The sequence below is a fragment of the Hydra viridissima genome, unplaced genomic scaffold (assembly GCF_058129835.1).
Source record: "Hydra viridissima isolate aposymbiotic clone 2 unplaced genomic scaffold, HvirCarnegie_v1 scaffold_3, whole genome shotgun sequence".
Taxonomy (NCBI): domain Eukaryota; kingdom Metazoa; phylum Cnidaria; class Hydrozoa; order Anthoathecata; family Hydridae; genus Hydra; species Hydra viridissima.
This window is the reverse complement of record NW_028324302.1, coordinates 11,186,621-11,199,504: the sequence shown is the minus strand read 5'-3', so window position 1 is coordinate 11,199,504 and position 12,884 is coordinate 11,186,621. Positions and strand designations below refer to the sequence as shown.

The window sequence follows — 12,884 nt, the reverse complement described above, 5'->3', positions numbered from 1 at the left end:
CACCATTCCAAAAGACAAGGATTTCAACACCATTCCAAAAGACAAGTATCACACAAATTGTTGAACTGTTCCAAAAATTTATCTTACTTTGCTTTGTGACCTTTAGTCTGTCAAGTTTTATGTTTCTGCAGAGCAATCCACTCAATGAACAACTTCTCCAACTTCTGGATAGAATTCAGCTCAGCGCAAACCAGAACTTTGGCCTTATTCCATATTGAAATTGTCTGAACACATTGTCAACTAGCATTTCTAACAGTCTTTGTCTCAACCTTTTGAAGATAAAAAAAGTATCCAAGGGCCTGACAGTAAAACAGCAACTTAACTCTAGAAATTTCCTATTCAATCAAGCCAAACTAATTAATATTCTGTTTTCTGCATGTTTCCTTGATATTATTTAAAAGTAATTCTTCTGAGTGAAAAAAAGTTAATTAAAAAATGATCAATTACAATCAATATTAGGTTTTAATACAGAAGTATTGTGTATTAGAACATACAGCACTACTTTAAATCTTTGACTTATGAGGGCCATCTCTAAATTTTATTCAAGTTATTTTTTCATGAACTTAAAATTATGACAGGGTGAGGGATTAAAATTTCATTTAAAAGAGACACCCTTATATATATATATATATATATATATATATATATATATATATATATATATATATATATATATATATATATATATATATATATATATATATATATATATATATATATATATATATATATATATATATATATACAATACTAAGTGCCATGTTTAATTAATCAATTAGTGAGAGATCTATGGCTCCATTCTCTGTTGCTTCACTGAACTTCTTCTGGTGATCTTTAGTTACATGAAACAGGAGCTGTTTTTATTCTTTATTTCTTATTATTGTGTAAGAATTTTTTGAATTGTAAAGATGTATTAGGGAAACTTCGTGCTTAGTAAGGTCATTCACAACTTTAACAGAGTTTATTATTGTATTGTTTCCATTCACTAGGCTCAATTTGCAAAAAGTCTCTGTTTCAAGAACTTCTGGAATTTGTTTCAAAGGTCATAGATCTTTCGTTGTATTTACATGCAAGCACCATTAATCGTTTCTTTCCCACTTGAATGCCATCATTCAAAAAAATCAAATCCAGCTAATACTTTGGACCAAATCCTCTGCAATATTCTTTTGAAACACCTATGTTTGTGTATGCTGATAAAGAACAGAGAAAGGTCTGGTTATTTCTTGAAGCTGATATAGATGCTGGACTTGAAGCTGATATAGATGCTGGAAATTTTTTTTAGATGATTCCAAATCTGTTCACAATATGATGGACCACAACACTCTCATGAGCTAGTTGATGCTGGAAGAAGTGATTTATAGCTCATACCATCTAGCAAACATAATAGATTGTACCTAAGTATTAAAAACATATTCCATGTGGAGGTATGCTGTCTAAGATATATAAATAATAATCCATTTCAGCAGTTTGCAGTAACTATCACATGGTTGAAATTTTAGATGAGCAATTGGAAACTCAATTACTTTGGTTTTCCATGGAAAAATCAGTTCCGTCATTTCCTCGTCCTCCAAAGCAGTACCAAAAAAAAATCATTGATATGGAGCCAGAAATCTTTGAAGTGATCAAAAAGCTCCATGTTTGACAGCATTATCTCTGATACAGAATGGCAGTATGTTAAATTTAATAGTTCCCCCCTTAACCCCAATACCCATTTTCCTTTGCTAACAAAGTGCAGACTCCACCTTTTGTCCCTGTGTTTGATGCTGTAGTATCAAAGCAGAGGCCACAATGTATGTTTGTATGTATGTATGTATATATGTATGTATGTATGTATGTATGTATGTATGTATGTATGTATGTATGTATGTATGTATGTATGTATGTATGTATGTATGTATGTATGTATGTATGTATGTATGTATGTATGTATGTGTATGTATGTATGTATGTATGTATGTATGTGTATGTATGTATGTATGTATGTATGTACCTTATGTTGGTTCTACCTAACAAGAAAATTTTTTTACTTTATAATAATTTTATCTTATTATTTTCATTTACACGTTTACACTTAATTTTGAATTTTTCCAAGGATAATAATTTGACCAATCAAAACTTATGAAAAACGAAAACAAAAATGATAAAAAATGAGCCAATAATAATTCGGTCTTTTCTAATTTTTAACACTTCTAACATTGAAAAACAAATTTCTTAATTTCCTACCAACAATTACTTTATAACCATATTTTGATGAGCAACCCCTCTTTACATGATTTTCTTTTCAGTGAAGATCAGGGGGTCAATTTATAAAACAAATACGTACTTATTTACGCGAACTTTCTAGTACTTCAACAAAAAAATTTAAATTGACGTACAATTGCTCAAGTGATTTAAGGCCGGTCTAAATTTTTATGGTAGTTCGTCCTACCTTCTATAACTTCTTTTTAAAAAAAACTGTTTTTGAAAATTTGTTGTCTAAGCTTAATAATACTTAGCCAAAGTTAGGCTAAGGTTGAAAAAAATTATTGACAAAAATATGGTGGATGACGCATATTGTCCTTAAACTGAAAGATGAATGTTTCAAAAAATAAGGGTTTAATTTGTTAAGCACAACTTTTCTAGTTATCAACAAGCTAAAAGACATCGACATTGAGTTATATTGTTTTTTCATACTTTGATTCAGAAGGTAGGGTAGAAAACCCGACGTTTAATCAGGGCCGCCGAGAGCCTTCAAGCCGCCCGGGACAAAACCTTTTTTGGCGCCCTTATAGATTTCGCTATATATATATACTTAGCATAGAAGCAAAAAAGTACATTATGCCTTTATAGCTATATTAACTTTATTTCATTTTTTGCTAACTAACCGCAGCATAAGCAATTCCTAACTTAAATAAAATTTTTGAGCTTTTTCGAGGCAAAATTATAAATAACTTCATCATATGACAATTATTTCGCGAGATCATTTTCAATAGACAACATCATAAGATTTGAAAGTCGCTGTTGTGCCATGGTGGCTCTGAAATGGTTTTTATAATCTTAAGTTTACTAAAAGATCTTTCACCCTCTGCAACGGATATTGGCATTGTGTGAAAAATGATTAATTTCGAAAATATTCGTAAATTGCTTTGAAAATTATATATATATATATATATATATATATATATATATATATATATATATATATATATATATATATATATATATATATATATATATATATATATATATATATATATATATATATCAGGGACAACTAAAATAACGGGACGCGAAACTTCAAATCGATGCTAAAACAACGACAGGGCCGATCGTAAATGGCGATGCTAGCTTGATTTAACAAAGAAGTTATGAAAAACTTACATTAATCTAATTATATTCACAATTTAGATTACATTAAAGTGATATAAATTTATGTTACACATATAATGTATATATTTTTTTATCAATATCGTGTAATTAAAATATAAATTAATGCAATAGAAATATGGGAGATATTTACAACCTTTTTCAAAAAAAATCTTTTTTTTTTTTGAAAAAGGTTGTAAATATCTCCCCTATTTTTATTGAAAAATTTGGAGGTTTTTTGATTTTAAAGGAGTAAAATTAAAAAATTGCATTAAGTAGTTTGAAATTTAAGTAATTTATTTTAAGTTATGAATCTATTAAATGTTACAAAATGCTATGCTGTATTTATAATAAATAGTAATGGTGTTACTATTATTAGTTATAATCATGCCAAGAAAATGTTCAATAGTTAATTGTACCACAAATTATTTAACATCAACTTCAGAAGAAAAGCTTCATGTTTACATGTTTCCAAGTGACACACAAAAGTTACAATATTGGTTGTCATCTATTCCAAATGCATTTGAAACAGTAACTTCAAATATGGGTGTGTGTGAAAAACACTGGCCACCAGGCTGCAAAATGCATAAGCCTCCTCGATCAAAGTTTGAGGTAAGCATCCTTAAAGTTGTTTTTATTGATATATTTTACAATGACTGATTTTATTAATATCTTTTTTTTAGGTTCCTATTGATCCCCCACCTATTTTTCCTGGATGCACATCTTCAATGGTGCGCCAAACAGTCTCAATACAACCAAGATCTAGAAATATAAATAAAATTTCTTTAACATCACAAAATGCAATACCTGATGAAATGGATTATTTCAATCAAATTGATTTAATTAGATTTTATGATGTTGAAATAATGCTGTCTGAAATAAAAGAAAGGTAATATTAATGATTTTTTCCTTGTTTTATGATATTTGTTTGTTTTGATTTAAAGTTTACTTGTTATCTGTTTTAGATATCCTCAATACTTTGCATTCATTGAAAATTCAAAAGTCATATTGTTTGATGTTTCTCGATCATGTCTGCCTGAAACAATATTTTCTGTTGAAATTAATTGTCATGCACGTCAAGTTAATACTTATTGTAGACATACAAAAGTTAACTGCTATGACCTGCTCAACTTTTCACATTGTCTTACTCAATGGTCACAGCTGGAAGCTATTGTCAAAAGAGTTTGTACCTCTAGTCCTGAAATAAAAGATGAGGTATTAAGTTTGATTAGTCAAAATAAAAATACATACAGTGACTCTTCTGAAGAAATTTCTTTCCTCATTGAACAACTACACCTCACCACTTATTCTCCAAATGGACATCGCTTTTCTACTTTATGTATACGTTGTGCACTTGAACTTTATTTGTCCTCCAGATGTTGTTATCGACATTTAAGAAATCTGCTTTGTTTTCCCAGTCCAAAGACTCTCATTTCAAAATAAGGAAGAGTTGGAGAAGTTGGAAATGAAAAAGAGTGGAATAATACAATCAAAGTTGTTTTTGAAAATTTTAATAGTTCTGAAAAGCGTTGCTGCCTTCTCTTTGATGAGATGTATATTAAACCAAGTGTTAGTTTCAGAGGAGGACACCTCATTGGATATAGTGAGGACAATCCAACTAAAATTGCAAAAACATTATTAGTTTTTATGATTAAACCTATGTTTGGTAAACCTTCTTTTGTTTGTAGAATTGTACCAATATTCAAACTGTCAGTACACTTTCTTCATGATTTGATCATAAACATAAATAAACAAATAATTGATGCAGGAGGAAAATTATTGTGTCTCTTATCAGATAACCATCCCACAAATCGACAGGTTTACCAAAGTTTTGTTGTTAATAAGAGTTTTCCATGGCAAGGTATTATAGAAAAAGAAAAACCAGTTATTATGCTACACGACCCAGTTCACTTGTTTAAAAGTATAAGAAATAATTGGTTTACGTAAAAAACACAAACAATTAGTTTAAAAATTAATAATCAACCTCTCTCTGGTATTTGATCTCACATTGTTCAATTATATAACAGACAGAAATTGTGTGTTGCCAAAACTACAACACTTTCACGCAAGTCAGTGTACCCTAGTTTGATTGATAGACAAAATGTTGCAAACATGGTTGCTGTATTTAATGAAAAAACCATTGCAGCATTAAGATTAGCTAATTTTGAGAACACTGCCTGTTTTTTGGCACCAATTGTTTCATTATGGAACATGCTAAATGTAAAGAGAAAAGGTTTTGATGTTTTACTTAATGATACCAATAGGTCTCCTTTCCAGACACTTGATGACCTTAGATTTAAAGAAATTTTAGCATTTGCTGATGCAACTTCTAAGATGTCAGAGGGAAAGGGATTTAAGCGTCATAATACTTTTACACCAGAAACAAAACATGCTTTAGTTAACACCCTACAAGGATTGGTAGAATTAATAAAAAAACTGCTTTCAGAAGATCACCAATATGTTCTTCCTGGTATTTTTCAAACAGATCGTCTTGAAGGTGAATTTGGCATCTACAGGTAAAGTTATTTTTGTGTTACTTATAGTTAAGAAAAAATTTTAGATTTAAAATCTAAAAAACAAATATTTCTCTCATTTATTTATTTGAAAGTATTCATTTTTAACATACATAAGTTTAACAATACGTTTTTATTTGACAATTGCTGTTTTAACTATAGTTTAATACTAGGTTCAACTAAATTTATTTGGCATATCTTTTTTTAAATTTTTTGCTTATCTGTAGACAACTAAGCGGTGGAAATTATTTTATCTCAGCAGAACAAGTATTGAACAGTTTGCACCTTCAGCGGTTAAAATTATTCAGCAAACTTGTTTCTTTGGATGAAACTGACATTCATTGCTCACCCATACATTCAGACTGTTGCACAATGGATCTAATGGAAGAGGATATAATTTATTTAGATGAATGTTTAATTAATGCAGACAATGAATCTGTTAATGATCAGGAGAGAGCTGCAATTTTTTATATGGCTGGTTATGTACAGCACAAGGTCGATCCACAGCGTGTAGTTGATACAACACAGTCAGCTAGTTCTGAATTTACAGATTATGTTTCAGTGGTAAATTGCGTTATCCTGGTGATACTCTTTTCCAGTTTATTTGTTTTTGTTATTTACTGTTTAACAGTGTTCCAAAGCATGAAAAACGTTTTCAATGTGTTGTACTTAAAGAAATTATTTTTATTTTTGCATTCAACATTACCATTTGATTTAGACACAGACAGTATAGATATTACAATAGTAACTAACTGTTTCTTGAAAAGTGTTACGACCCTTGATGATACATCTGATATTATTTCATTAAACATAGAGGACAGAAAAAGAAAGAAACTTAATACTTAATGGTCTGATCTTTTACTTTTTGTTGGTGATCTTATTAATAAAGTTTTAAAATGTATTAATGGTGTTACATTTATTTGATTTAAAATTTATTTATAATATATTTATTATGATATGAATAAAGTATGATAATGATTAGTTAATACATTAACAGTGTCTTGATTATTTACAGCTAATTTACAGAAAATTTACAGTTTCTTTGTAAAAAGTTGTTTTATTTTTAACACTTCATCAACACAATTTAATTTTTGTTTGAAAATAGTGATAAATGATTGAGCCATAACTTTTTTTTTTTATATTTCTATTGATAATTATGTTATTGTTTAACAATAAAAGTGTTTCGCTTTTTTTTTTCATTTTAGTTTCTTTATGTAAAAGTGCTGCATTTTTTCAATTTAGAGAAATAACTATGTAGCTGTTTAGAGATAAAGTTCTTCAAGTTTTATTCATCACAAAGTTCATTATTTGTACACGAAAATTAATAAATTAATCAAAAGTATTAAAAAAAGTTGATTTCCTTCTGGACAAAACAAGTGCATCTCAACAAAATGTTGATCAAGCTGTATTTCGCTATCAATATTTCGTGGCGAATTCTTTGTTGTGGATCACAGCGTTGCATCTTCGAGGCATAGATTCGATCAGGTGATCAATGAAACTTTATGGAATCGCTGCCCAGGCCTTTTGGATTTGTTCAAGCAGTTGATCCTTATTACGAACACCTTCACGATTAATTCTGCGGTTGACGATCTCCCACAGGTTCTCGATAGGGTTGAGATCGGGAGATTGAGGCGGCCAATCATTCATCGATAGGTGGTTGTCTTGAAACCACTGCTTGACTACTTTTGCAGTGTGTTTCGGATCGTTGTCTTGCTGAAAAACCCATTTTATTGGCATATTGCATTCAGCATGAGGTAACATAACATCTTTCAGGATATTTTTATCCATGAAACGGTCCATTATTCCATCGTTTCGATGTATTGGACCTAGACCGTTAGCAGAAACCCCCCCTCCCAGGCCATTACATTGCCTCCACCATGCTTCACGGTCTTATGGCAGTAACGTAAATCGAGGCGTTTTCCGGCCGGTCGACGTACACGGCAAATGCCATCGCTCCCAATGATGTTGAACTTCGATTCATCACTGAACAGGACAGTTCGCCATTTTTGCACATTCCAGTCAATATGAGATGTAGCAAACAGGAGTCTTTTCTTCTGGTTTTTTAGTGAAATCAGCGGTTTCTTTACAGGGTGTCGAGAAAACAATCCGGCTTCAACAGCACGTCGTCTGATTGTTCGGTCCGATACAGGTAGCTCTAATTGCTTTTGTATCTCGACTGATGATATCCAGGGATCCTTCTTGACGGATCTGACGATCATAGAATCCTCTCTAGAAGTGGTGGAACGCGGTCTGCCACCTTTGTTATCTGCTGCCAACTTCCCCGTAGAACGATATTTGGAACATAGTCTTGATACGGTCCATTTTTTCACGCGATATTTATCACAAATACTTTTTTGTGACATTCCACTTACGTAATCGCCAATAATTTTCTTTCTTAGTTCCAATCCAAGACTGTCGGGAGCCATTTTTGCACTTGAAGTCATAAAAATATTTCTGGATGCTTCCAGATGCTTCTTCTGGAAGCTTCTGCATGCTTCTGGAAACTTCTGGAAACTTCTGGATACTTCCTTTAATTATTAAAAAATATCCGTGACGTTGACACGGACCAGACTTAAGAAAATGAAACAAACCAAAAAAGTTGCACTTGTTTTGTCCGCTGCAAAATGGCACTTGTCAACGAAATTCTGCCTGTGTGCTGTCACCTGTCAGCTGATTGCTCATGTCATGACATGCTATGACTCCAGACTCCTGAACTGTTTGCTGTTGTAGTATATTTCGTTTCGTTTTTTAAGACAAGTAAAATTAGGAACACTTTTTAGCATTGTTCGATGTTGGTTGCAAATGTTTTATATATTCAATACTGTATGTATATATATATATATATATATATATATATACCATTTCATTAGCTTTTGCCTCATTTTGCAAAATGTTTTTATTGTGAGTGTTTATAATGGATTTTATATTTGGCAAGAATAACTAATTTTGATTGTGTTTATTAAATATTTTACGAAGCCTGTGGTTAACTGGGAAGTGGAGGTCAATGAGGTTCAAAAAACATTTACCTATTTTTGTAACAACATTTTCACTGAAAGGAGGATTATACCAAATTATCTTACGTTTATGGTTGCCGTTTGTTGATTTTATACTTGGATGGTACGCAAGTTCGCAATTGTAACCCGATTTTTTCAAGGCTTCTTGATAAGGATGAATACTTTCTTTAAAAATCGCTTCACTTGACGATGCTGCTGATAATCTTAATTCAATAGTTTTTGGAATACTTTTTATTACACTCAGTCGATGATTAGAACTATTATTTATATAATTCAGTATATTATCTGGTTTGCGATATGGTTGAAAAGAACTATCGTTAAGATTTAGTGTTAGATCGAGATAGTTGACTATTTTCAAATTACATTTAATAGAGATAAGAAGATTATTATTTTTAAAAATTTGTACAAAATGTACAATTTTTACAAAAATTTGTACAAAATGTACTATTTTCTTTATTCTCTCCATTTCCTGACCACTTTTGTTCCTAAACATAGCTAATCCATCATCTCGATATACACCGAAATTGCTTTTATCATAAAACTGCGAGATTTGATGCAAAATAAAAATCACTAATTCGCAAATCTCCGCGCCATCATAGGCCCCCATGGTGACGTCAAATAATCCTCCTATTTTCTTAATCCAAGCAGTTTCATTTCTAAATAATGATTTCCTTGCATGGTGTATAAATCTCTTTTGTTCGCTATTTATTGTTAGATGTTGCTCTGCAAAAGTTATTGCGTATTTTTGTAGGTTTTCATTAATTGATGGATAAAAATCATTAATATCACTACTAGGAATTGGGAGTTCTGGGACAAAATCATTTTTTTCTTCCTCGCAGTAAAAGTTTTCTGGGAAAAACATTTTTTCGAATAAATTGAGTATAATTTTTTTCATAACGTGAGAACGCGTAATGAAAAATTTTAATTTTTGTAAAGGTGTTTAAATCTTCCTGCACGAAAAACTTCTTTTTCTTTCGTCTTGTTCTTTTTTTGTCTCGACGATTGGTTTGTAAATCTCCCGCCATTTGACTCCTTCATTTTTTAAAATTTGAATGGGATCTTGAGGCAGTATTTTAAAACTTCGAATTTTTTCGTTTTCATCTCGTAACACTTTAATTCTCGGAGTTTCAATGGAATTTATTTTTGGTGTGCCAAGAATTTCTTTAAGTCAAAGTTTTCACAAAATTAAATTTAAAAATGGGACCCTTGAGAATGGGGAGTTTGGTCCGAGAAGCAATACAGAGCCGATAGATTCGTATCCTTTTCCGCTTTTTACATAAAATCCATCTCTGACTGAGCTTCCTTTCACCCACGGCGTTAAAAACAGTCCGTTACCTCTGTGACTTCCCATTTTAAATACGTTTCCATTTCTTTTGACGTAAACGACACCTCTTCCTGAAATTTTGTCGACCACAGTGGACCCAAGCGAAGAGGCAGCTCCAGTAAACAGACCAGTGGCAACCATGGGAGCAGCTCGCGCTGCAAGCATGCCCAATAAAGGCAAAAGAGCTCCAATAAATCCTCCTTTCACTTTTGAGTTGTACTCTACCTGAGTTTTGTTCATTTTAATGGTCACTCCTACTCCTCGACGGAGAGCGTCCACAATTTTTTGATGTTGACTCTCCGTTACAAGCAAAACGTCATTTCCGTTAAAATCTTCTTTTGAAATCCTGATGCTCACTGGCTTGCCTTCCATCATTGATTTTTTTATTTTGTCGACCTGTCCCTGAGACACATTTACTTTGACACTGATATATCTGCTCATTTTTTTTAACGTTGGAAAAATATTTATTTCACTTCTCGAATGTGATATCGTATCGTGATGTCTTCCCCTCGAAAGTCGATTAAATTTCCATTTTGATCGATGATGCGAGTGATCATCGTGGAAATTTCGTTCAATTTGACAGGGAGATAAACCAAATGGGTGGGTCTCTCGATGATTTTAAAACCTGGACCCACATCTAGGTAAAAGGAGTAAATGCAATTTAATTGGGAACCATTGATGTATGCCGACCCGATGACGTTGTTGACGATTCTGATCGTGTTGACGCTCGAAATTCTGACAATGTCGTCGGACTCGTATTCAGATTTGGAGTCCAACTGTCTTTTTGTGAATCCCAAAACTAACGCGATGCTATTTTCCACGTTCAAGTCCATCAAATAATTCAAACCAAGTTTAATGGTTGATTTTAAAGTGTTGGAATTAGATCCGATTTTGATGTTTTCAGAGAGTAACTGATTTTATTTGCAGTGACGTAACTTGCACTTTGAGACGCGTAACTTTTTATTGTGTTTGAGACGGACTTTTGAAAGTAATTGTTAATGTCGATGATGTCGTAACTTCCTTCTGGAATGGCTATGTTTTCCCAATTGGCTCCGTTGTTCATGCTGTACCTGAAAGAATTGTTTTTGCTGGTGATGTTTGGAAAGCTGTTGTATGTTTCTAGACCGAGAAAAGCCATTTCGTAACTTTTCCCTTTTTCAAAAACGAGTTTGTCCAAAAAATTTGTTATGATTACGTTAGAATTTCCATCCACGTCAATGATTATGCCTGACATTTTTAATACGCGTCATTTTTTTTAAAATAGTCTCTTTTGGAAAATAAAAATCATCAAATCCGCTTCGATATTTTCCATCGTACTTTTTTGATGACAAATCAATCACCGCAAATCCGTGAGGCTCAGACCAGCAATGTCTGCAAAACTTTTTAAACTCTTCTTTTTTCATGTCGCTCGAAACGTGGTCTCGATAAATGTTGTCTACATTTTTTTAATCTTGAGGAAACAGACAAATAAAATTGGTGTTTTCTCTGATGGTTTGTCTGGGGAGCATAAAATATTTTTGAGCCAGGTCAGCCACGTGGTCGGCTGTTTCGAAAAACTGGCACTCCATATTCTCTTTGTTATTATAATTTTTTGAAAAGTCATTAATGACACATTTAGGATTTAAATTCAATTTTTCGATTTCACTTTGTACCTTGAACAAATCGAGAATAGCTTCTTTTGGCAACTTACTCTCGAACGAACTTTTCAGTATTTTGTACTCGGGCTGGAAAAGAGATTTTCAAAAAACTTGTAAATGGTTGTAATCTAACCATCCAGGTCTTAACAGCAAATTCAGAAGCAAAGTTTTTTTTCCACAACCTGACTTTCCGACGATGATTCCTCGAATGCTCCTCGGCAGAAGCTTGTTGTTTCTTTTGCTCTTTCCAATATTCCATGACAAATCAGTAACTTCCATTTTTATTTAAAATATTTTTTTTTTAAATAAAAAAAATGTACTGCGTCAAATGTAAAAGGAAAACAGAAACGATCCATTTGAGAAACGAAGTCTCAAAAAACAACAGAATTATGATCAAAGGAACTTGTGACGTTTGCGGAACAACAAAAAGCAAGTTTGTTCCTTCGCATGAATCATTTTTGGAAGTGTCTGAGCCTTTTGAATTGAAAGTGTTGAATGTCTCTTGAAAAAAATTGCTTGCCCAACGAGTGCCAATTACTTTTTGGTCAAGATTCATTTTATGTGCTAAAATAGATAAGTTTAAGAAGAAGTTTCTTTGTGACTGGCATACCAACATTGGCCATGTCAATTAGCCAATTTTTAATTTTAACCTATATGTTTTTATCAAAAATTGTTGGAAGCCCTACTTGACTCTTTGCTCGACCTTGTGGTCGTTGAACAAGGGTTGTCTTAGGTATTTTATAAAATTTAGATGCTGCATATATTGTCATAGTCTTCTTTTTTTATTTTATCCAATGCTTCATCCATATCTTGTTGTGAATATGGTTTTTAAGATCTTTTTGGGCCTAAAACAAAAAATTAAATCATTTTTGTAAAGCTAGGACTTTCTTTTGTATACGGTAAAAAAGAGGAAAAAACAGTCACATCAACTTTTTCGTAAAAATATTAGTTTTTACGTGTAAATCGATCGTTTTTACATGCAAATTCCAAAATTACCACGTTCATGAGCCATTATTGATCAAAATAGTTTTTTAACAACAAAATTTTTACA

At 31.9% G+C, this 12,884-nt stretch overlaps 2 protein-coding genes and 1 pseudogene across 4 annotated transcripts in view; 1 reads left to right on the top strand and 2 right to left on the bottom strand.

Annotated features, from left to right (window-relative positions):
• LOC145202148 (tyrosine-protein phosphatase non-receptor type 13-like) overlaps positions 1–2,284 on the bottom strand; it is a 42,151-nt gene extending 39,867 nt beyond the window's left edge. The window contains exon 1 of the mRNA XM_090080792.1: positions 2,224–2,284. The gene's annotated coding sequence lies outside the window, so the exon portion shown is untranslated. The remainder of the gene's footprint in view (positions 1–2,223) is intronic.
• LOC149890990 (uncharacterized) overlaps positions 1–12,884 on the bottom strand; it is a 198,628-nt gene that overhangs the window by 179,661 nt on the left and 6,083 nt on the right. The gene's annotated exons all lie outside the window — the stretch shown is intronic.
• Positions 3,245–6,759, top strand: LOC149890991 (uncharacterized; annotated as a pseudogene). Its single transcript, XR_016451068.1, has 5 exons — positions 3,245–3,344; positions 3,725–3,957; positions 4,029–4,234; positions 4,311–5,861; positions 6,086–6,759. The product of XR_016451068.1 is annotated as an uncharacterized LOC149890991 (transcript).